The following is a 24,733-nucleotide window of genomic DNA, read 5'->3' on the forward strand; positions in this document are numbered from 1 at the left end:
CTGTTCTACACTTTCAGCTCCCACCCCTTCACAGTACTGCATCACAGGAATCAGAAGGAGTCCTGCTGTGGGTTTCAATCTATATAATGTCAAATCTGCCACAACACCAATTTCTATCTTTGTCTTTTTGAAACTGATTTTTTTTTAAACACGATTCATCTGGACAGGCTTAAAGAAGACCCATCCTAACTAGCACTTTAATGTATGATCAAAATTTTCACTTCGGTCTGTTAAGAATCCTTTTTGCCAAAAAGTAGGTTCTAAAAAACACCTGTTTTCATGTATATTTATCAGTGGCCAAAACATGGGAGACTGCTGTACGAAGCATTCATATCCAGGGTTCCATTGTGAATGCCTGTCCAGAAAAAGACTATTCCAATGACCAGTTGTCTCGATTTGGTAGCTGCAATTTTCATGATGAAGCAGGGACTGATAAAAAAAACATGAAAAGAGCTGCCTTTAATTATTACAAGAACCTATTTCATAGACAAGTCAAAAGACGTAACAGAAGTAGGAGACGAATCTACAGTTCAAGCCATTAGCAAAAAGAAAGCAGACTTTAGGAACTGAAGAGTTGTACATGTAGCAATATACCAAACCTCAAAAACAATAAGGAAAAACAGAGCTACTCATGTGTTGAAGTTCCAAAACCCTGACTGATTGATAATTTTGCACACTATGGATATATTCTCAGACTAGCCCTTGACGACTGAATGAGCCAAGCCCAGTGCTGGCCTAAAACTATGTCTGCAAGTTGTCATTCCAGCTCAATTTGTAATGACCCCAGTCAACTGATAACTAGCTTAACTGAGTTCTTTGAGTTCTTCCCAGATTTCAAGCCATTACTGATTTAAAGAGGCCTATAAATGCACAAGACTGTGGTCCTGCAGAAATCGAATTAGACTCTCCTGTTTTCAACCATTTCTGATTCCACAGTCGCATCAGCAACCCCCTGCTACAAGACAGAAAAAGACCAATAACCTGTCTTACAAAAACTGCATGCATACACGTTTTACGTTATCTGATTTTATCCAGATGTAATTTTGCAAGGTCGAATGGTAGATTTTGAAACTCCAACATCTTCCACAGTATTACAGCAATCAGAGATTAGGAAAAACAGAAAAGCTAGTGAAAACTGGAACTCGCCCAGGCGTCATGGGTTCGAGTCCGACTGTGACTGGGATCCCTCCCCCTAGCTGGCTGGGAGCCACCAGGGGTGGGGTGGGGTGGGATTATTCAGGGAGAACTCTCTCAGATCCCAGGCAGACAGCCTGCAACATCCTGGATGCCTGTGTGGAGCTGAAGGCGAGGGACAAGCCCCTCCTCCAACTGGTGCGAGACATCAAGCTGTGGGACCTGTTTGAGTGTCAGAGTACTCTCCCCTGTCTGTGTGCATGGAGGACACACCACTGGTGTGTATAACTAACATAATAGGAACAATATCAATGACAGCATCATCCCTTAATGAAGGCCTACCTCTCATAACAGGAAATAAAATATTTCATACATTTATAAAAGCCACTGGCTCTTCACTGTCACTAGAAGCATAAAAAAAAATCAAACTTTTTTATTGTTTCAAATGCAATGTAGTCCTTTGTTTTTCTTTTAATTCCTTTCCTGCCTCCATGGTCAGCTGTTAATAGTGTGACTTAATAAATTGATATTCAAATCATGCAGATTTCTGGTACACTTGTTTTCACTTTGAAAAGAAAAACTGGTGAGCCATACCTGTGGTTAATATTTTATTAAAGAGTCTGGTCATGGACTTTGAACAATACTTTTCATCTAAGCAGTTACATTGCTTTCCATTGCCAGAAAATGGATCCAATGTGTGACAGGTTCATTTAATTTTGTGATATTCGGAGATTTAAAATTTTATTAAACTATTTTCTTGGGTTTGGTGGAGTTTTTTTAAACTCCAATGTAAAATTTCACATATCTCTAATACCTTACACATTAGCAATTGTCACAAAAACTAAGCTAAACAAAAGCTCAAAGAAAAGCTTCCTCCTCATTACAGCACATGAAAACACAGCACAATCCATGGAAAGCAGTGAAATCAGCAAAATTCTGTTTAGACAGCTTTTCATTATTACCATATAGTCAGACACCACAGCACTGAACTGTTTTAACCAACAGCCAGGAAGAGCAAAAAGCATTCTAGGAGACAAAAAAAAAAGTCCTATCTTCAGTTAAGATTTCTGAAGCCTTGCTGTAAAATGAAAACTACTGGTACCACCATACCTCTGGGTGTCAAAGGCGTCATGGTTTAAAGGACGGAGAGATGGCAAAGAGAACCAGCAAATATTAGCAGATATTGTTAGGATTATACCTCTGACACATTTTGACAAGGAAAAGGTTGGTTGAGAAAAGGCTGGGATTATCTTCTCCACAGTGTCCCACCGCAAGACTGTGAAGCATGCACTCCTCAAGTCTAAACAACTCCTCCCAAAATAAAAGAAACCAAGTCTAGTGAATAAAGGCCACTGTCGCCTATAGGACTTGTCCAGTACTGTGCCGCAGTTTCACGAACCGCAGAACGCAAGCGGGCCCAAGCGCACCCCACCAGCCTTGCAACAGCCTTGCCTTGCTTACTCCATGACTGGTAGCCAGGCCCAGGCTGCACCCTTTCAGACAGGCTCCACGGGCGAACCGGAGCACATCTCCCACCAACAATGCCAACGGAAAGACCAGAGGAGCTGGAGCTCACGATCTTCCACTGGGAGTAAACGCAAGGCGGCCCCGAGAGCATCTTCCACTTCCGTCAGATACAGAGTCTGACTGCGTGTGTCTGCTCGGGTCTGAAAGCGGACCGCCAGCACGGCACACCAATGGACAGGGAGTCTGGTAAGGACCCAGCAACTCTGTCCCGGCGCAACAACCGGGACAGCGAACCCGGACCCCGACACCGAGCCATTCGGTAAGAGACGGGTCTGGACCGGTACCCCTCCCCGGCGGGCTTCGTCAACCAAGATTAACAATGTACTTTCTTCGTAGACAAGTTAAAAACCCGTCAGCTTCCCTGCCTTACTTCCCAGACTCTTCGCAGAGCGCGTACAAGCCTGGTTTTCACGCGTTGCATCCGGCCGGGATTCCCAGGGAGCGAGCGCGCCCGTCGCCTCCCCGACCCCTCCGCCAGCGCGTCGCGAAACCCGGAGGCGACATGAATCTCTCGGGTTTCAAAGCTACTGCCACGGTGCGCCCGCGGACAGTTTCCAAAGATAAAAGATAAAACGATTCGCGCTGTGTAAATTATCAGAAGCAGTCGGCGACGGCAGCCACCCCGCGGTACCGCGGCCCGGTTCCCCCCGCTCCCCTCAGGCCTCGCCGCCATCTTGCCTTCGCACCGCAGCCCGGCGGTGCTGCAGAGCCTGTCGAAGAGTGACGCGCTCCACCTGCCCAGGGAACGGACTCAGGACACACCGCCACAGCTGTGCGTCTTACCTTAGAAGCGTTTGGATTACGTTTTGTACAGTACTCGGTATAATTTGGCGGCTTGTTGCACAGCGCGTCTCCACAGCCTGTCTCTCCTGCTCCTTCGCCGCGAAGGGGCGCTCAGACCCGGCCAATCGACCCCAGATCCGGAGCGGGGCGCAGTGCACGCCGGGAGCTGAAACGCGCAGGGCTTGTAAACACACACAGATACACAGCAGGGGGTGTGTTTATTGGGACTGTTAAACTTCTCAGATGAATGATGATTGTGCCACGGAATTAATTTAAAAATTATATTCATTTTACAAGTTACGGGTGGTACGTCTCGGCTATCTATGAATCTTTGCACGGCCCTTATTGCAGTTGCTGTGTAAGTGCTCTGTAGATGGAGTTGCGCTTCAGCTTCTGTATATAGGTTAGAAAGGCACAAACTCTTTGACACGGAGCTGCACTTTAACGTTGCACTGAAATAAATTCAGGTAACCTATACATTGAGCGTTAAGCCTGTGTTATATTGATTCTGCCACTTAAATAAGTAAACTGCGAAGGTGGTGTTAGCTGATTGTCATATTTATACGTTATGTTTTCAACCTCTCTCCCCTATTAACCAGTCTGTGAACGTTGCTTGTTGTTTCGGATAGATGAACATTTAAACTTTGCAAAGAATACCAATTGCATTTTTAAGAAGGCTAGTCAGCCTATATTTTTGATCAGGAAGCTGAAAGGGTTTGAGGTGAGTTAAAACGTTTTAGAGAGGATTTATAGAGTGTTGCTGGAAAGCATCCTTACTTTGGGTATTATGGTATGGTATTTTAACCTCAGCATCAAGAGGAAAAGAAAATTGGCCAGAATTGTTACTGCAAGAAAATTAACTGACCACCGACTGAAACAGCTTAAAGAGCTTATTATACTGCAGTTCAAAGGAAAGTTCAGCTTATTGTTGATGATTTCACCCACCCTCTTCATTCCCATTTCAAAGTGTTACCTTCGGGGAAACAGTTTTTTAGTGTGTATTAATGCTACGATAAATACATTCCCCATACGTGATTTCTGTATCTTATTGTGATTCCAACCACAGCAGCTCAACGACGGATAGCACAGTCTTATCATATAATAAAGTCAGCTCTTGGAAGTAGATGTTTGGAGGGTGTATATATACAAATATCTACCAAATATATGTGAATATATGACAAGAAGGCTCCACGGCCAAAACTTTGTGTTTTCTTTCTTCTCTTTTCAGCAGGGAATAAACCTTTACTTGTTTCTTTGCAGTTGACGCTGCTACCCACCGGAACATATGTATATACAAATGTTGAAGTAGAACCAGATGGTTATTAACTATCAGCATAATCGTTAGAATCTGCAATTTTAAATACAGATTTAAAAAACTGTAAAGCATAATATTTTTATACTTATTAAAAGAAAGAATCTGAATTCATTCTGGGAGGCTGCTCTAACATACATGATTGTTCTAGCATACTCATGTGTTTTTTTTTCTAAATCTTACCAACCTATTAAATTAACACATTAACGCTATAGGGCTGCAGGGGAGCCAGATAAGACAGATAGCCTAATCCAGGCAGCAGCGGGCCCAAGGCTTTGTCCATCAAAGTCAGACACAGACACACACTCACACCAGGGCCAGTCTTCCTAGAAACAAATAAATATTACTCCACATATCATCCATCCGTTTTCTTCTACTTACATGAGCCTGAGCCTATCCTGGTATGCAACGGGCACAAGGCAGGATGCACGATTATACGATTTAATAATAATAATAATAATAATAATGGGCTAGATTTTGATTACATTCAGCCTATCATTCGTAACTGTTCTTTAAGTTTTCTGTTTTGTTCATTTTAATTTTGCTTTCAGCTCTTAAATGGTCAAATGGGGATCTACCCTCTTCTAACTTCTGAGTTCGGAATGTCCACATTGAGGTGTGTTACCTGAAATCTAACCACCTATGTAGTTGGACAACCTCCTCAGTGTCTGTGTCGTTTGCACTCTTAGAGCAGTGATCCGTGATGCTCACAGAACTGAATCCCCTCAGAGGTTGCCTTTCTGTTTAATTTGTATTTGTGTTTTATAGTGTCAAGAACTGAATAGGGGAAAGCCATGTGCCGATTTGACCACCAGATGTCGCTGTTGTTGTTTTTTTACAAAGTCCTGTTACGTACCGCGAAATCTTAGAATTTTGGACGATATTTAAAATTATTCAATCGCCATACTTTCCACTAAACCGACATACATAGTAATGTCAACTGTTTTTTACTGAACTATTGTCAATTTTCATTGGTTCTTATATTATTGTATATGCATTCTCTCCTTTTGCTCGTCTCCGTGATGAAAAGGCTTGAGAGTCTTGGTCAGGGCAGGTACCGGGCATAATCACCAGTGTCTAGATGCGGTCGCATGCAGTGGTGTGTGCACACAGCCAGCACAAACCAGGAGCACAGTACTTCGTATTTAGCCAGCAGTTATATCACTCTGCAACTCACAACTGGCAGCCCACTGAAGCTCAGCAGGTGTGAGCCTGGTCAATACCTGGATTGGATCACTCACCCTGCAGTCCATGTGGGTCCTAATGTCCCAGTATAGTGACGGGACACTATACTGTAAACAGGCACTGCCCTTCGGATGAGATGTAAAACCGAGGTCCTGACTCATTGTGGTAATTAAAAATCCCAGGGTGTTTCTCGTTAAGAGTAGGGGTGTCCTGGCCAAATTTCCCATTGGCCCTTAGCAATCATGGCCTCTTAATAATCCCCATCTCTGAACTGGCTTCATCACTCTGCTCTCCTCCCCACTGAGAGCTGGTGTGTGGGGAGTGTACTGACGCATCATCCAGGTGGGGCTGCACACTGGTGGTGGTTGAGGGGAGTCTCCATTACCTCTAAAGAGCTTTGAGTGGAGTGTCCAGCAAAGCGCTATATAAGTGTAAGCAATTATTAATTATTATTATTTGTCTGGGGACCAAGGCACAACATCATCATTATTACAGTCAGTCCATCTATGCTGACTCTATCTTTGAGCAGAAGCACTTTCATTTCTGCTGGAGGTCAGACCAGCCCAGAGCCAGTCCGAGCCCAGCGCAGGAGACACAAATATACACACAGGTGCAGTTCAGAGATGCGATAATAAACAATAATACTTCAATGTCTGACTCCTCAGAAATTTGTCTTGCATCAAAGAAGCTATGTTTTACACACGCAAACCTACAAAAACATTCGAACCTTACAAGTAAAGCTACATTAAAAATAAATATGACATTACATAAAAGACATCAACCCATTCAGGAACAAGTAATAGGTTTATTCCATGCTGAAAAAAAGAAGAAAGAGAACACAACGTTTCGGCCGTGGAGCCTTCTTCAGGTGTCAGGTGTTTATTCCATGCTTTTTTTCAGCATGGAATAAACCTATTACTTGTTCCTTTGCAGCCTACGCATGCTGACGCAGCTACCCACCTGAACTACTACCCACCTGAACTACTACCCACCTGAACTATCAACCCATTCAGAGTCATTTCTCAACTCTCCTGCAGGAATCCACAGTTTTTCAGAACCTGTAGGTTCACTGCCCCACAATGACCCCGAGCCCCTGTAACTGCACACCACCCCTCCATCTCTGCACGTGATCACTGACATAAACCAATACTCCCTTACTGTGCACTTAGTTAATGGTTGAATAGTTTGATTGAATCTTTTGTTTGTTTTAATGCATTTTCGTTGCATTTTATTGCATGTGTCTTGTAAAATGCACTGGATGGTTTATGTATTTTGCATGACATTGTTTTTATTGTTGGCTGTGTGAGACTTAAGGAAAATGTTCCACTGTAAGTAGATTCTATTCTATTCTATTGAGTATGGGATAAAAGAAACACAGATTAGTACAGCCGGCAACAGTCTGCAAGTTGTGGGGAAAGCAGTGCACCACGAAACAATTCACACAGATCCTGAGTCAATAAGTAAACCCCACACAGAAGGTTCCCCAGCCTGGATTCAAACCCAGAACCTAAAAGCTGTGAGTCAGCAGCCACACTGCTGAGCTTCCCTATCATTCACCTCATTAATTTATGTGATATTAATTTGGCCAAAAACTGTTCCTCAATTTTCATTGAATTTGAATGAAACAGGCAATTGTTTAAATTAAAACGTAACGTGATGAAGAGAAGCCTTCAAACGAAGCAGTATCGTGCACCATGATGCCCACACTGCTGGCCAACTGTCCCTGCTGGTCCTGTACTTTTACTGGCCGCACAGCTCCTGTCCTGGAGAGAGACCGTCCATGACAAACCGACCCCTGTGAGATGACCTTTCACACGCTGAAGGTTCTGAGCAACAGCAGGACAGCTGGGTTCGAATGACCGTGGGCCTGCGAGTGGAGCGGGGATGGAGGAGCAGGGGCTGTGTGGCTCTGCTCTGCTGACCTGCCTGTGTGTCAGGGGAGAGGGTTGGATCGGAGGCAGTGCTCCAGCCTGAATTAGCAGCCTGCGATGAGATACAAGCTTGTGGAGGATGTCAGGCACGCTGCTGGTTGTCCAAGTGCAGACACTTGGAGGTTCAGCCTCATTCATTTAAAAACAAGGCCAAGCTGGTCTCCTGCTTGCGCAGATGGCAGCAGGGGTGCAGAGTGTCCCCCAGGGCTGCTGCAGCTCCTCCCCCACTCCTGTTCCTCAGTTCCCATGTAGGCCAAAATGGGGCCACAGTCATGAGCACCCCACTATTTGTCTTTTGTGCTGATAGATTATAGTGACCCCTTCAGAGTCTTCTGCGGTATGTCACTCATCTTCATTTGTCTCTTTTTGAAATCGGTCCTAAAATTCCCATCCACGTCAGTGACAGTGAAAACAACAAGCTTATTTGTAGAAAATTCACCTTCTTTTCGTTTTACAACTGTTCTCAATTGACACAGCAGAAATGCCCCCAAAAATAATAAAGATATTTGGTTACTTGCTTTCTGCTATGCTTTTCAATACGCTATATGCTAATTAATGCATAATGCTATTCTTCGGATCATTTCCTATTATGTAAAATGAATGGTAAATTCTTCTATGTTCGGTATCCTTCTATAGGTAATTAGGCTCTTTGTCAAACTTCATTATTGACATCTCCATTACTGAGATGTCCTTAACAGCACATCAGGTTTGCAGAAGTGATCACAGGCAATAAACACCATTAACTTGTGAAGACCATGAAGTCAACAAAGAGTTACTAAGGAACTGATAACATGATGATATTGGGACTGAGCAGAGTTTCAGCACAGTCTCAGATATAACACAGGTATTCTGTGAGCCAGGAAGCAGCAGGCAAGCCCCAAGCTACGTTGTGAAGCCTTTCTGATACCCTCTGAGATGCTCCGAGATTCCTGCAGACTCACTGAGCCAGTCCCATCCCCGATGCTGAATCAGAGGGGGAAAAAAGGAGAGCGTTGCCCTGAAGCTCGCAATCAAAGGAAAAACTCCTCCAAAAATCTGAATAGACATGATTTTCTCTGGGGATGCAGTGGTATGGGTGTCTGAACGATTAGACTAAATTAAGCCAATGGGGTGGAATGAATCTCTTGAAGCCATGGACTGTGTGTAATCTGAACCAGCAATAAATGTGCTGAAGTTTACAGTCGCTGGCAAGCCATGACATCTAATCCTCCTCTCGGTGGCAGTGGTGATGGGAGAGGAGGGTGGGGTTTACTTGCAAAGGTCATTATTGCGACAAACTGACAGCTGGCCCCGTGTTTATTGCAGCCTGTCTTTTCACATGCTCAACTGTTTTTCAAAAAGGAAAGCCTCTCTCTGTGACTCTGAGCTGTCCTTGGTGTCAATACTCTGATGGTGCCCTTCTGACGGTGCCCTTCAGGGGGTCGTGGAAGAGACGGTGCCTATCCCAGCAAACAACAGACACAGGTGGGATACGCCCAAGACTGGCCGCCAGTCCATTGCAGGGCACACACGGACACACACGCAATTTTCCTAGGAGCCAATTAACCTACCAGTGTCAAGCTCTCCCCTGTTGGTGTACCATGAAAAAATAGTATATATCTGGCAACGAGTGGAGATTCAATTGTGTGCTGCCATGGTTACGTGATCAGACAGGAACCCTGTTCCACCTGTGAGCTGTTTATGACCACATCCATCTCAGGTGGAGCAGACTGTTTAATATCAACCTTGGCTTTGCTTGAGGCTCTGGTATAGAGTTTAGCTCTGAGCTTCAGCTGAGTTCCCAGGCTTTGTGTTGCCTGTCTTGTGTTTCTCTTGACCTAGCTTTGTCTCAACCTCATCTTGGTCCCCCTGTGCTTCGCTCCAGTGTCTGCTTGGATCTGACCCTAGATTCTCAAGACCAGGACTCCGGACTGTTTGCCTGTTCCCCCTGTCTGCCCATATTCACTGCACTGCCTGTTACCCTCTGAACCTCACGAGCACAGGCTGCAGTTTTACTCCAATACCGACAGCAGTATGACAACCAGTCAGCTTTTGGACCGTGGGTGAAAACCCTAACCCTAATCAGAGCACTCAAGGGGTGAACATACAAACTCCACACAGATAGATGATGATGATTACAATTATTATTATTATTATTATTATTATTATTATTATTATTATTATTATTATTACAACTACTTCTAGATTTTTTGAGAAGATGTTTTTCATGAAAGCACCTGGATGTTGTATCCATTTAAACAGCCATATATTTTACAGAAGTCTCTCAAGGGTACAACAGCAGTCCCTTACCTGGGATTTGAACCCGCAGCCAATCAGAAGCCTTCTCACATGTACTTTTCTGCTCCAATGACAGGACATGAGTTGTTTCAATCTGCATCACAGCACTACAGTTGGTAAAAAATGTAGACTACTTTCTAGAACTCTGGCAGTTCAAGGGAAACAGAAAAGCAGAAGTAAAGTCTCCAAGAGACCCTTCAGGAAAGTGGATATGACTGTGAATTAATTAGGTAGTAGCAGCAAAATCAGGGAGATAATCCACTCACTGTCCATTCACATTTTAATGTTCTTATTCTCTTAAGAATGTTGTGTTGGGTGGCCTGTAATGAGCTTGTCTGAGAGCTGTGATCGAGTGTGATGCTTCTTGTGACACAGGTGTTCTCTGCTCTCCCCAGACACATGGGGGTGCTGTTCTCTTTCTGTGCCTCTGCGCCCAGTCAGCAGGGGACACAGCACGCTAACAGATAAAGTCCTAACAAGGGACGGCCAGGGTGAAAATTGCCCATAACCACTTAGATGAGTTGGCGACAGAGCAGCAACCTCGAACTGCTCTGAAGTGGCTCAGCTGACATACCAGCACACCGGAACAAAGTGTGTTCAGATGTACGCCAGACAGGGTTTCAGCCAAGAGGCTGGCTCACTGGAGGAGCAAAGCTGTTAAACTGCTCTGGTCTAACATTACACACACAACAGAATAGCTGGCCTGGAAAAAGGGCATTACAGCAGAGCTATTACAGAGTTTCACATGAGCCGGCGTTTCGCTTGAACAGCTCTGATGGCAGTCCAGTCCCCCTGCTATTTAAAACTGCTAAAACATTACCAGGCAGGAGCTGCTGAAGGCCCTCACTTGTGACTCTTGGATTTCATTTCAATTTGAGGTTTTACCTTTCAGAAACAGCTCCTTGAAATAGACAAGACTGCATTAAAAGATTAGAGATATGAAAGATTAAGCATATTAAATATTATCGCAAAGTGATGTATTTCTTTTTTTTTTACCCTACATCCTACAGTAGTCCGGCTTTTCCCTGGCTTTAAATTCCTGTTTACCATGGACTCTCGGTTCCTGCCACTGAGGGCTGCTGTCTGAAAGACATCTTGTAACTAGAACTCTGTGCAGAGGCCGTTTCAGAGAGTAGCAGGAAACTAGATGAAAAGGACAGCTTGTAGAAATATAAGATGTTATTATGTGATTGTAGTCTGTCTAACCCAGAATGTCCAGTTGCTGTTCAGCCTATCTCACCAGACTCCTGCGTCCTGCCAGTTACTGAACAGCCAGGATACCTCAGCATTGGCTGAGAGCGATAAAGGAACCTGGACAGTAACTGTTTTCCACAAACACTGATGGTTTAACAGGTACATGCTTGTTTTGTGAGCACTGCAATGTCAGACCACACTCCTTCTTCCTGGCCATAGCTGAGTAACCACATCAGGAGTGCTCCTGTTTCCTCCCACAGTCCAAAAACATGCTCGTGGGTTACTTGGCTTCTGGGAAAACTGGCCCTGGTGTGAGTTTGTGTGTGTGTCAGCCCTGGGATGGACTGGGGTTCTGCCCAGGGTGTACCCCATCTTGCACTTGTTGCTTGCTGGGCTAGGCTTCGGCACCCTTGCAGTCCTGTTTTGGATAATGCAGTTAAAAATGGACATTGATCACTAGAAGCAGCAGAAATCATACAGACATTAATTAGAAAAAAAAACTGGCCACATTACAGTTTAACCATTATGGTTTCTTTCAATATTTTCCAAATTACTGTCACCAGAAGACTAAAATTCTAATGAGTAACATAAGAATGGTGACAAAAGAGAGGAGTTCATTTGGTCCATCTACCTCATTAGGTATTTAGTAGCTAATTAATCCCAGGATCTCATTGAGAGAAGCCAGGGTACCAGCTTCAACAACATGGCTGGGTAACTTGTTCCACACTCCCACAGCCCTGTGTGTAAAGAAGTGCCTTCTGTTCTCTGTTTTAAACATACTTCCCTTTCGTTTATATTTTTTATTTTTGATTTCAGTGTTGGTTCCAAAGTAATCTGCTTTTCAGTGGGTTTGAGGATTTTGAAGACTTATTGTACATAATGAGGCCTTACTAGTGCACTTTGCAATTTTACCATACTGTAACATTCCTTGATTATATTCAAACACAGTTTGCCTTTTTGTTCCTATCTACTCATCTACACATCATTGAGAAGCTGTAAGCTATAAGTCTGTTTTGTAGGCCACTGCTTCAAGCCCAGCATTTCCCATCTTATAATTGGACAAGATGTAAATGTTGCGAAGTGTTGCAGTGGTTAGCATTGCTGCCTCACTGCACTAGGGCCCTGGGCTGATTCTGGACCTGGGGAGCTCTCTAGGTGGAGTCTGTATGCTCTCCTGTTTCATGTGGGTTTCTTTCCACAATCTAAAGACATACTGGTGTGTTAATTGGCTAAATTAATTGACCTGATGTGTTTGTGCATGTGTTTGTCAGTGTGTGTGCTGAGATGGACTAGTGTCCCATCCAGGGCGTATCCTGCCTTGCTCGGACAGACTCCCCTGTGACCCTGCACTGGATGAAGCAGAACGATAATGGATGGATGGACAAAGATGACATGATACCAATATTTTATTCCACCCAAATGAAAGCAAACTGAAAGGGAGTTGTAGTGCGATTCCCAAGAGGACATGAGTGTTTGAGGTATAAAATGGATAGCCAGTTGGCTCAGGGTAATAAATGAGCACAGCACTGGTCAGGGTTCTGGACTTGTAACTGGAGGACTGTGGGTTCAAATCTGTTGCTGAGACACTGCTAATTAATCAGTTGTTAATTAATCCCAGGATCACCAGTGCTCCACCTGAATTGCTCCAGTTAAAATGCCCAGCTGTGCAAATGAATGAAAATCTAAATTGCTTTAGATGAATTAGGATTAGTAATAAGCTAGCTCCTTATTGAAACACATATTTGTGATCCAAAACCATTCCTTTCAGCTAACTAAACTTTAAGAAAATGAAATAGTGATCATGTTTCAAGACTCATGCAACACAAAAAATAAGAATAATAGAATAGAAAAAATAAGAATAATAAACTTAAAAAATAACAAGTAATAGGTTTATTCCATGCTGAAAAAAGAAGAAAGAAAACACAACATTTTGGCCGTGGAGCCTTCTTCAGGTGTGAGGGTGTGCTCACAGGGTGTGCTTCAGGTGTGAGGGTGTGCTTATCAGGCTTCAGGTGTGCTTACACCTGAAGAAGGCTCCACGGCCGAAACGTTGTGTTTTCTTTCTTCTTTTTTTCAGCTGGAATAAACCTATTACTTGTTCCTTTGCAGCCTATGCATGCTGACGCAGCTACCCACCTGAACTTAAAAAATAGTTTGTTTAAACATTCATATGCAGGCACTGTACAGTGCATGCTGTAATGCCTCGGTTCAGCACTGGCACACGGGGGGAAGAGCAGGTCTGCAATTCAGTGCTGTTCAGCTAGGGCAAAGCCGTGCGTTCATTCACAGCCCAGTGCTGAAAAGCACAGACAGGGCTGCAAGTCCTGACGACAGCTATGTCTTGTACTGAGAGGATTTTCACAATCTCCTCTCATCAGTCACCTCAGGCTACAGCTCTATCTTATCCCTCCCAGTCCCAGAACACATTGTAATGGATGGAAGTACCATAGTGAGAACAAAAATGGCTAATACCCAAATTCATGCCAGTAGCCAGCTGTGAGTGAATTTTCCTGAGTGCCTCCAGCAGATCAGACATGACTGCAGCTCTCTGGGTGCACAGGAGCTCGCAGTGATCGCAGAGAGGGGTCTGGGAGCTGTTGCACTGATCCAAGATGTCAAGACTCACTTGGTACTGTAATTCCAAATTGGGCAAGTATATAATCTTCAGGGCAGAAGAGACTGTACTGTCTGCAGGTTTGTTTAGTTATCTATGTGGTTGAGCCAGGACGTGTCCAGGGGAATCGGTAGCTTCGCATCACTCCACAGGGAATAGGTGGTGTGCACCACTGATATAATTCCCCATCATACCTTCCTCCTGGTGCTAGAAACCCCTTTTGCTTGTTACAGTAATTCATGCAAACACCCAGTAAATGAAAAAAGAACAACAGAGAATCACAGGAAACAGAACACAAGTTACAAAAAAAAGAAAATAATTGTAAAAATAATTTTAATGCTGGATCTACTGTATGATCTCTCTCCTATTACTTTATGAGAAGACATATTACTGTCCTTCTATCCTCATGTTCGTGTTCAGTCCTCTTTGTCACTGCTTTTGAGGGTTTTGAATACTTGTATCAGGTCCCCTCTTCTCTGGGGGGACTTGATACAGGTATTCACAGGAGAGAGTTTCAAATGCAAAGATTCACATACACTGAAAGCCAGTGGGTTTAACTGCCAGAACTAACTCACAGACACAGCAACATAGGTCAGGCTCTTCTTCTTTTTTCCATTGCAACAACAACAAATATTTCATGAAAAGTGAAGGAAAAAATCCAAGGTTGCAACATGACCAAAAAAAATGGTTTTATAATTAACCTCAATCACGGAAAATCAATCAGCAATCCAAGTCATTTTTCATTTGAGTAATGTGTGTGTTATTAGTAGGAGCTTCTCTGTGTTTTCTTTATATCGGCTCATGTTACAGGAGAGAGTAGTAAAAATAAAACACAGGGTGTAATAGATGACACCTACTTGCCAAACATGGTATCCCTCCTGTTGTTAGCGGAAGGGATTCAAGCCGAAAGATCGAGTAACACCATTTGTCAACATCGGCAGGTGCAGTGAGATATGAGGGGCTCTGGGGCCTGGTTATGGGGACATTAATTGGATAATGAATATAAACAACCCCCTTGTCTCCAGAGGTCAGATGTTACTCATTGCTGCATGCTCAGGTTGCCCGCTCAGGGATCTGAACAGCCCTCACCAGCCAGTCGGCACCAGCAGGGCCGGGGAGAGGACGGGCCCGGCAGTCCGAACACAGCAAACAACCCATACTGGACCTTCGCAGCTTCCAGCTTAGAAGAAATGGCAAACCACCTGGCAGGTTTTCAGATTGAAAAACCTTCTAGAAACTTCCTGTCTTCCCAGATAATTTTAGTTTTCAGTGCCTTGCAAAGGTATTCCTTCCTATGGTCTCCCATTTCATGAAAATAATGCACAAACAGTAATTTATTCAAAACTTCCCTGCTCTAGCTATTAAATGTGTTGACTGTATTCATCTCCACAAATTTCTTATTGTCTAAACCTGTCTTTGTTTCGGACTCCATGAGGGATTTGAGATGTGCTTTTGTTATTCTGTCATAGAGGTCCCCAGTGTGGAGGGACTGGGATACAGCTGACTGACTGGGATACGGACTAGGTGCTGCTGACACATTTTCCCCGTCTCTGCCAAGTGATGAAAACCAAGGGGCTGTACAGTTAGGAAACCTGACTTACAGGTCCTATCCCTGTGAAACAGTCCCTTTCTGACGCAGTGCCGTTCCTCATTCCTCTTAACACATTTTGTAATGGATGACAACTGAACCAAGTAAATACAGCTAAATACATTTTACTGCTATTACATGTAATGTTATGGAAACAATAATTGGAACTAAACTACAGAGTTGTCTGTACTCCTGTAATGTCCAAGGAGATAGTCAAAAAGGAAGGTCTTGGTTAGAAGACCTGAGAAGGTTCTCAGAGATACAGCAGTAGTTCTCCGCCCAGTGCTTGGAACCCACATCCTTCCTGGGCCCTAATCAGTCTCCACTCTGCAGCGTGTGCTGTGGCATATTCGCTTTTTACGGACGGTTATAATAAAACCCCACATAAAAGACTGCTCCTCAAAACCCGGACCCTGCCCTGAAGTATTGATGCTGTTTAACCGGGAGGAAGACAGCGGGCTGCGTGCAGCTCGTCAGCCCTCGGCCCCGCCCCTGATCGCGTTCCGGGGCAGACCGGCGCTATTCGGGGATCCTCGCTCTGCTGTTCCCCTTGTCTCAGCGTTTTGCTCTTATTGTTACTTTATTTCGAGTTTTTGTCCCGGACCTGTCCTGCTCATGTCACTGGCCTGCAACCCGCCAGTGGTTCTGGAGAAAACACAGTGTGTCCGAAATGCCCGACACTGGGACACACTCTTCTCTTACACAGTCAGCTCCAGAGCCACGCCGGGCTTTCACTCGGTATTTATTGTTTTTATCCCGTGTCTGTATGACAGCATTGCTGCAGGACAGCGGGATGCGGGGCTGTTTTCCTTTGGTAGTATGAAATGCAGAGGGCCATCTGGTATATGTTCCTCTTTTGTCCTTTTTCTAGTTCGGTTTTACTTGTCGCCTGTAATAAAACAGCGAATTCAGGAACACAAATCTTTCTGAAATATTGACTCTATAAAATGTCAGGCATGGTATTTTTGTGGAAAAGCTAAATAAGTCAAAGAAAACTAGAAAGGAATACATAAACCTTTGTTTCCCAATAGGACTAAACAAAATAGTGAACTTCTTTATTTTGGATATTTCTATATGATGTCATTTGTTTGCTAAAGAACAGAGGAAGGAAACTGGAGAGTAAACAGTTTGCAGAATGGAGGGAATGTCTTCTGCTATTCCAGATAGATTTTAAATATCACAGGAGCTGTGGTTGTTTATCTTGCAGGCTTGTCCTGTAATCGGTAGCCAACACATTTAAAAATAAAAATTTACAGAAGTGACTCTTTTTTTTCCAAACAGCTCTGTGGGTTCAGGACCAAATGCCAGGGCTCCTGTCCTTCATGTGGTCGAAAGGCAAGGGGAGGAGAAACTTTCCTCGACTGATTGGAAAAGATTCATGATGAGGGCTCACAGTCAGAACTGCTGTCTGGGCCCCGAGATTGATCTTAACTGAGCAAAAATAGAGCCATCTCTTCGGTAAAAGAAGGCAGCATACAAAAATCAATCCCAGGCTTTCCTGGCCAGGGATTCAGAGAAAGGCATTTCAGCTTCCGTTCTCTGAGCACTGGGATTCATCACAGACACGGGCTGTGACAAGGCGTCACTCTAATGAAAGCATGCATCAGGATAAAAACAACCTTCACTGATGTGTCGGGACCATTTATATCGTTTTAATAGCAGGACGAGCTGCCCTAGATAATCGCGTCTCCGAAGGTTTGACTGAAACAATTCGACAACTGCTGGAGGAAGGAAACGCAGCTGAGACACCATGCTCTGGTAGCGGCTGGTTGGATACAACTGCCTTTCTCTCAATGTTTGTTAAAACATATATAACATACTACATACAGGAACAAGTAAAGGTTTATTCTTAAACTGTATTATAGACCTGAAGAAGGCTCCACAGCTGAAAAGATGTTTTATTTCTTCTCTTTTCAGCATTGACTAAACTTTTACCTGTTCCTCTGCAGCTACCTACTTGAACTACTTCATACTACACACAATGTATGTTTTGTTTTCTGGCAAGTTGAATACCTAATCTTCAGTATCTGTTTAATTACTGTAAAGTATTTTAGAAGTGTGTGAGGGGGTGAGGGGGCAGGGGTGGGAGACGAAGATGTGAGGTGCCAGAGGACATAGCTGCGCACGATCCCACCAGATTCCTCCTCTCTCCCCCTCACCCTGGAGGGGCTCCGCAGCCGAATGAATCTCCGCGTCAGCAGTCAGCAGTCAGTGACCTCACTGGAAAGTGATGCCGGTTGCTGAGCGGCACAGGCTTCTCCTGGGATTGGCTGTCAGGCCAGGAGAGAGACACCGCAGCCACTTCAGCAACCGCTGGGTAACAGGCAACCTGCCCTGCAACACTTCAAATACCCCTGGGCTTAAACTCCCCACCTAACAAAAACTCGGTTTAGTAACCTAGTATTTCTAATACTAATTTAGTCTCAGTTTCTTTATTTGTTTCCTGAGTAAGGCATATTCCAGGGTTCAGCTCTGAATGGTTTATAAATAGATGGTGCGTCAGTCACGAGGAAATGTTTTCACACAGCACATGAGGTCTGATTTCCAGCTTGTGCACGGCCAGCCGGTGTCCAGGTGGCTACTGTCCTCATGCGGGAGACAAACTGACTCACCGCCGTTATAAAAATGTCACAGTGTGAATGAGGACTGATTGGGTGGGATCATGATGGCCGTACCTGGGCAGGGTCAGTTATTAACATCATTATTATTATTATTATTATTATTATTATTATTATTATTAGTGTGTGCAGGGACAGTGGTTGCAGTGGCCCTGACAAGAATTTAAGTGGGTAGGATTTCCAGGACTGTTGGGTAAACAGAGGGAGGATTGTCACATTACTGCCTGGACTCTGTCCTGCAGTTCAGACAGCACCTGACCACTACAAGAATCCCCCCTCACTCTCCCACACGGCCTGGTTCCTCTACAGACGTCTGACACTGCATTGCATCAGCAAGTGCGCCAGGCCTTGTATGGATGTGGCCTCTATTTAAGACTGAGACAGTCCCAGACACTGCAGCTGAGATAGCCAGGCCCTATCGCACCAGCTTGGCCCGCTTCAGGCCTGTCACCCTGAACCTGTGCCCAGATGATCATAGGGATCATAATGTACCCAAAAAACAATCACAGTCATGGTTCTAAGTCCTTCGTGCAGATAATGACACTGAACTAACCTTATCCTCTCAACACTTAAGGACAATAAAGGTTTTTTGTTAAATCTGGTCGGGCAGAAGAGCACTAATCCAAGGATTTTGAAATAGTCATTGAATGAAGCTGTGTGTCTCCTCTTTGCAATTAGTCCTCCAGCAAGTACTGCATATTTCAACAGAGGCTCCTGAAAGTGTGAATGATGTACCTCTGCCTACCATCCTCTGCTTAAAGTGAATACCCTCAACTGCCTTATTATGATTTAATTTTTAGAATTTCAAACATACACAAATGTTTTACGTCTTTCTCCTCAGCCTGTCACAACTGCTGCAGTTATTTTAAAGTTAAACTCTTAATTGGGATGGGTTCAGGTTCAACATCCTGGCATACAAATTTGCTGTGTTTAAATTTGGCTTTAGTGAGATTCACACTGTGCTCACCCAGAAAATAAATCTTTCATTCTAAAATACGACATGTCTGCTATAGCTGTCACAAAGCCTGGCTTTCATTTCAGTGTAGTTAACTGAAGCCAACAGGTTCAGTTAACTGAACTGCCAACAGGTGGACTGCCTTCTGAGTCAGGTTACATTTGAAGACATCTAGTTAAACATGGTGCGAATTTAAAGAGGTTTAACATTATCATTAACATTTAACATCATATGATTTCCGAAGGACAACATGTCAGTAATATTCAACTGCAGGGCCACTGTGTCAGCAGGTTTTTAAGATCTCTTTGAAGCAGCAGCTGAAAAGCTGAGAGAAGCTGTTAAACTAGTACTATTATGTTCAATTAAACTGATAAAAGGCTGACTTAATTTGTCAAGAGCTAAGTTAGAATGAATACTTTATTGTCCCAGATAGGAAATTTGCTTTGCAGGCAGGTAAAAGAAATGACACAATACACAACACATTTAACACAACATGGACTCATTAGAAAAAAGTAACATACAGTATATATACATGCAGAAGATTAGAAAAAAAAGTTAGCATTTTTAAGTAATCCTCAAAATTTAGAAAGACAAATAAAGAAGTTGAGTCATCAGTGTGTACAATAGACATACAAGATACATGCATGGTGATAAAATAAATAATGTAAAATATAACAATCAGTAGTCCAAATTAAGCAGGTTAGTAGCTGTGGGAATAAAGGCCAACTTAGTTCTTTTGCACTTAAATCTGGGTAGTCTAACCCTGATGGAAGAATTCTTTCCTCACTGTATGTTTGGTACAGGTGTAGCTGTTGTGCACCAATGACTTTGCTGGCTACCTTGACAATCCTGCTCAGTCAGTTTTTATTGTGTGTGTTCACCAGGCTACACAGTGAATGCTGGGATACATTAAAGTTCTATAGAATAAAGTCATCAATGTGGTACAAACATTAGAAAAGCAGAGTTTTCTCAGGAAGAACAATTGCTGTTCTTACATATGGCATCTCTGTTTTCCTCAACAATACTGCTGAGATATTTGTAACTGTTGGCTATTTCAACTTCTTGTCCCTCTGTGACTGCTGGTTTTGCAGCTGGTGGTTACTTTTTCCATATTTTTGTTTTTCGACATATAGAGTTTAAGGTAGGAGTTGCTACAAATTCAATATAATAATTCACCACCGGCCCATGATCAGCATCTACATCTTGGAGGAGACTGACAATGATATCAGCATCAATGAGCCACCAGAAACCCTGATGTGTCTGCACTCAAAAGGGCTCCTACACCTGTCTGCATATGGAAAGTACAGGACAGGAGACAGCAAATGGCCCAGAGGAGACCCAGTGGAAGAACAAAGCTGCTCTGATGTGAGACCATTTCTTTTTTATCTGTTGGTCAAAAGGTTTAAAATCCAACCTTCAATATTAAAATCTAAATAAAGTTTGAAAGCAATCTCTCCACCACTAAGTGTGGATGGTATTAAAAGCTGATGAGAAATCTATAAGACTAATCTTTACCCAGACTCATCGGCTCTGCAGAGCAAGGTTTGAACAGCCCTGTCCTACAGCAGCCCTGAAGTGCCCAAATCATATTACAATACCTGGAATAGCTGTAGGTCGCCTTTCCTACAGTTTGACAACACCTGTAAGTTACTGATGAATAAAGAACATAAGAGAGGAAACAACAGAGAAAAGGCCATTCTAGGATATTCTATAACTTCTATAAATTCAGTTGCCTGACACTTTTATCCAAAGTAATCAATTTTTACCCATTTACACAACTGGACATTGTATCTGCAATTGCAACAGCAGAGTCCTACTGGAAATTTGAACCCACAACCTTCCAATGACAAGATCTGAACCCTGACCACTGCCCACTCCCCCTGAGCACAGCCTGCGCTGATCTTAAACAAATGAAGCAAACAAACACATTAAACACATGAAGCAGATTAAGCAATTAAGAAAACTCTGGTCCTTGTGTGCTGAAGAAGAGTACTTCAGTCCTGGACCTCAACAATCTCTAAGTGGAAATTGTTTCTAACCTGTGAAAATTGGTGATTTAATGGTGACTTGCTAGGGTTGGAGTCCACTATGTATATAGCTCAAGACAAGAAAACAAAACTGTGTCTGTTCTGTTTAAATATTCATTCAACACCAGCACTTAAACTCAGCTGAGCACTCCTGGTTCACAATATATAACAAAAAACATTATTTTTTTTAAATGAGCTTTCAAATGGTTCAAATTTCTCTTGGTGGAAGGCATTGCCTTGGGTTTCTTTATAAAGAAAGATATCAGACATGCATGCATTTACACATCGCTCGTGGTTCTATTAAACTGGTCTTGAGTGCCCGTGAGAAGTTGCCCTCAGCAGCATATTGTACAATTAACACATCTAATTTGGTGAATGAAAAATCCCACTGTAGAGTGAGTTAAAGGTCTTGGCCCTTATGGGAGGCGGCGTGACTTGTTTAATTTGGCTTCTCTTTTATCAATAGCCCAGAATATGGCGCCACAGCATCTTCACCATACATGGCAACTGGTGCTTCCATCGGGCAGATAACAGCCCTATTAAAACTATTTTTACCCCTCATTTTAGCCCCCTTCCTGCAGTGTGCTGTGTCTGTCTGTGCTGGGACAAGAGCAGCTGGACTTCACATGGTGAATAAAAGAGCACTGTTTTCTCTTTCCCTTTCTGCTGCTTAGAGTGCTTGTTTCACCCTGACCAACCTATCAACAGGGTTTGTGAAAGTACCAGATAAGCATCACTTCTGCGGCGAGGGTATCTTTTGGGTAAATGCTCGGGATATCTCACATTGCACCGACAGACTTACACAGACTTGCTCTGCCCAGTTGTGCATCCCACAGATACAATCTGTAGACACCGAACCCCAGTCGCCAATTCCAAAGCAAGTGTGTTACATCTTAGTCTAAGGATCTGCATCTCTCGGTAGCTGAAACAGCTGGCTCAGAATAGTAAACTGGCTGATAATGCGTTATGTTTCCTGTATTTAATTGATATCATGTTTTGAAAAATTGATATTTTGTTTTGCATTATATGCATTTGTATAACACCTAATATATTTTCTTACTAAGGAGTTTTGCAACCCTCCAGACTATAAAAGACCACTGTTGCACCACAATCATTTATTACTGTTACACAGATTATTAAACCACACCTTCATATAGACTACAGATAGAACATATTCCTGATAAAGGGAAAAACTGATTGTTACTTAGTACTGATTGATATCTTTAAACTGTGAGGCCAGTTGGCCCAGCAAATAATCCCAAACAAAGAGGAACAGGCTGTGGTATAGCTGGAGTTTAAATGGCTTGTATTTCAGAGCAGACAGCATCCTGTCTTTTAGAGGCACAGATGTTTTACAGTAAATGCTAACTAGGCACTTTCTTGGGGTTCCTACAGATTACTGTATGTGTCTTTCCAAAGCAATATGTTTGAAATTACATTATAATTCAGAAGAGGTGAGCTGTATTTGAGCTGACCAGCTGGGTTGAGCCATATTGTGACTTATTACTGTTCCTGTCTGCAGCAGTGCACATTAGTGCTCCGTAGTTTATACTCTTGCAAAGTTACACTTTACAGACACAAACGTTAATGTCAGAAAACAATTACTTTTACATTCTGGAGAACCTGACATTTAAAGCGATATGAAGTAATGTTGTTCCAGATTGCAGTATGCAATATTTAAAGATAGCTCACGTTCTGTCACACCCTCATAAATATTTCATTCCAAGCAGGAGCTAAATTCAGGCAACTGTAATCATGTTGCTGAGAAAAAATAATACTCACGATCGAAAAGGATCAGGACAAACAAACTCAGGCTGGCTCAAACTTGACAATCTCCCCTCCACTGAAAACTGGGCTTACTGACGTGCCAAGAGCTTAGAGCCGGGCCAGCCTCAGTGTCCGGGCCTTGCACAGAGCTTGCCACAGTCTCTGCAGAATGGGGGAACACTGTGCTCATGTTTCATTTCCTCTGATTCATTAGCTCTGCTCTGTTTGGGCCCTACAGCTCTGAGACGTAACCCACTCCAGCCTTCATCTCCACCTCACTGTGTCGTGAGAGCCGGTTCTGGTTCTGAACCTGCCCAAGCAGTGTGTTCCTCTTCCATCACAAGTCTTCATTGCTTTATTTATGTAATCCATTAGGTCATTAGATGAATTAAAATCTAACATTTCGATGTCTGATTGAAGGGAAGTATCGGCGAAGCACTTGACCTGCCCACCCCTGAGGGAGCCTCGCTTTCTAGATTCTGCTCTTTCTAGTTCTCCTGGCTGAAGTGCTATGCAGGACTCCTAAAACTGGGACTAATTTACTCGGCTGATGCCTCTATGGAACATCAACTACAACAGCAAGAACAGAACAGCGAACGCTTACAGACACCAGGAGGCCATGTGATGTCCTCTCCTGGTCAGTAGTTCCTATCCAGGTATCCAGGGATCAACTAACTACTACTGATCAAACAGGCTAGAAAAAGGATGAATCACTGACTTCAGTGGAAGCTCAGGGGCAGCTGACGAGTCTCAGGTGACACAAGAGGAAACAGAGAGAAAGGTCCGGCTACATCAGGTCTGTCATACCCACAGCCCCAGCGAGTGCTCTGGGAGAATCCCTCCAGAACTGCGACGTCTGACGTTCAGCTACTGAATATACAGATTTCACAGAATAAATCTCTGACATGATCAAATCTGTAGATTTGACCTGATGAAAGCTGTGGTGCTCACAATGAAAAAGGCAATTTAATAAACTAAAAAGTGACTTAAAGACAGACACTGTGTCCAAGCTAGTCTCTGTCTTGCACTTCTGCAGTACTTGTGCTCAGTTTTTATTTTTAACCTCGCTGGCCTTAGGAACAGCCTGCTGTTTGTACATTGTCAAATTTATTATGTCCTTTTTTTACTTCTGAAATATTTGACCTTTTTTAAATGCTTATTTTAAGTCTGAGCATTTCATGGGGCCATACATCAACAGGTGGCCAGAGTGGCAGATGTCCTGTCCCATTAAACAGCACAGGGGCAGCCTGAGTCTGTAAAAACATGAGCCCAACAGCAGGGAGGTGAAACTTATAGGAGTGAAAACAGGGAAAATCTGATGACTGGTCCTCGACATTTCCTTGACAAACTGCATCTGAATTCAATGATATCCATCATCAGAAAGCCATTATTCCTGGTTCAGGTCTTGGAAACCTGAAACTTATCCTGAATGCATAAGATGCAAAAAGTTCAAGTAGGGAGCTGCATCAGCATGCACAGGCTGTAAAGAAACACGTAAAGGTTTATTCCTGCTGAAAAAAAAACAATGCTTAACGTTTCAGCTGTGGAGCCTTCTTCAGGTGTGAAGAAAGGTCCACTGGAGAAGGCTCCACAGTCGAAATGTTGTCTTTTTTCTTTTCAGCATGGAATAAACCTTTACTTGTTCCTAAGATGCAAGAAGAGGCTATGCCCAGGACATGACCCAAGTGCATAGCAGGTTGCACACACACAAGCACATAGGTTCAAGTTATAGAGCCAGAGTTTAACCTGGCCAGAGTGCCTGGCAAAACTTCACTTCGATGCAGGGAGAACATGCAAACTTGACGAATAAGCCCAGAATCA

At 43.4% G+C, this 24,733-nt stretch overlaps 1 protein-coding gene and 1 long non-coding RNA gene across 6 annotated transcripts in view; both read right to left on the reverse strand.

Moving 5' to 3' along the window:
• znf638 (zinc finger protein 638) overlaps nt 1–24,733 on the reverse strand; it is a 56,925-nt gene that overhangs the window by 27,645 nt on the left and 4,547 nt on the right. The gene's annotated exons all lie outside the window — the stretch shown is intronic.
• Nucleotides 1,844–4,532, reverse strand: LOC148679043 (uncharacterized). The gene is made up of 2 exons (XR_015940035.1): nt 3,445–4,532; nt 1,844–2,160 (listed from the first exon to the last, which is right to left on the reverse strand). It is a non-coding gene; the product is annotated as an uncharacterized LOC148679043 (long non-coding RNA).

This window comes from Lepisosteus platostomus, chromosome 1 (genome assembly GCF_059453375.1).
Source record: "Lepisosteus platostomus isolate fLepPlt1 chromosome 1, fLepPlt1.hap1, whole genome shotgun sequence".
Lineage (NCBI taxonomy): Eukaryota > Metazoa > Chordata > Actinopteri > Semionotiformes > Lepisosteidae > Lepisosteus > Lepisosteus platostomus.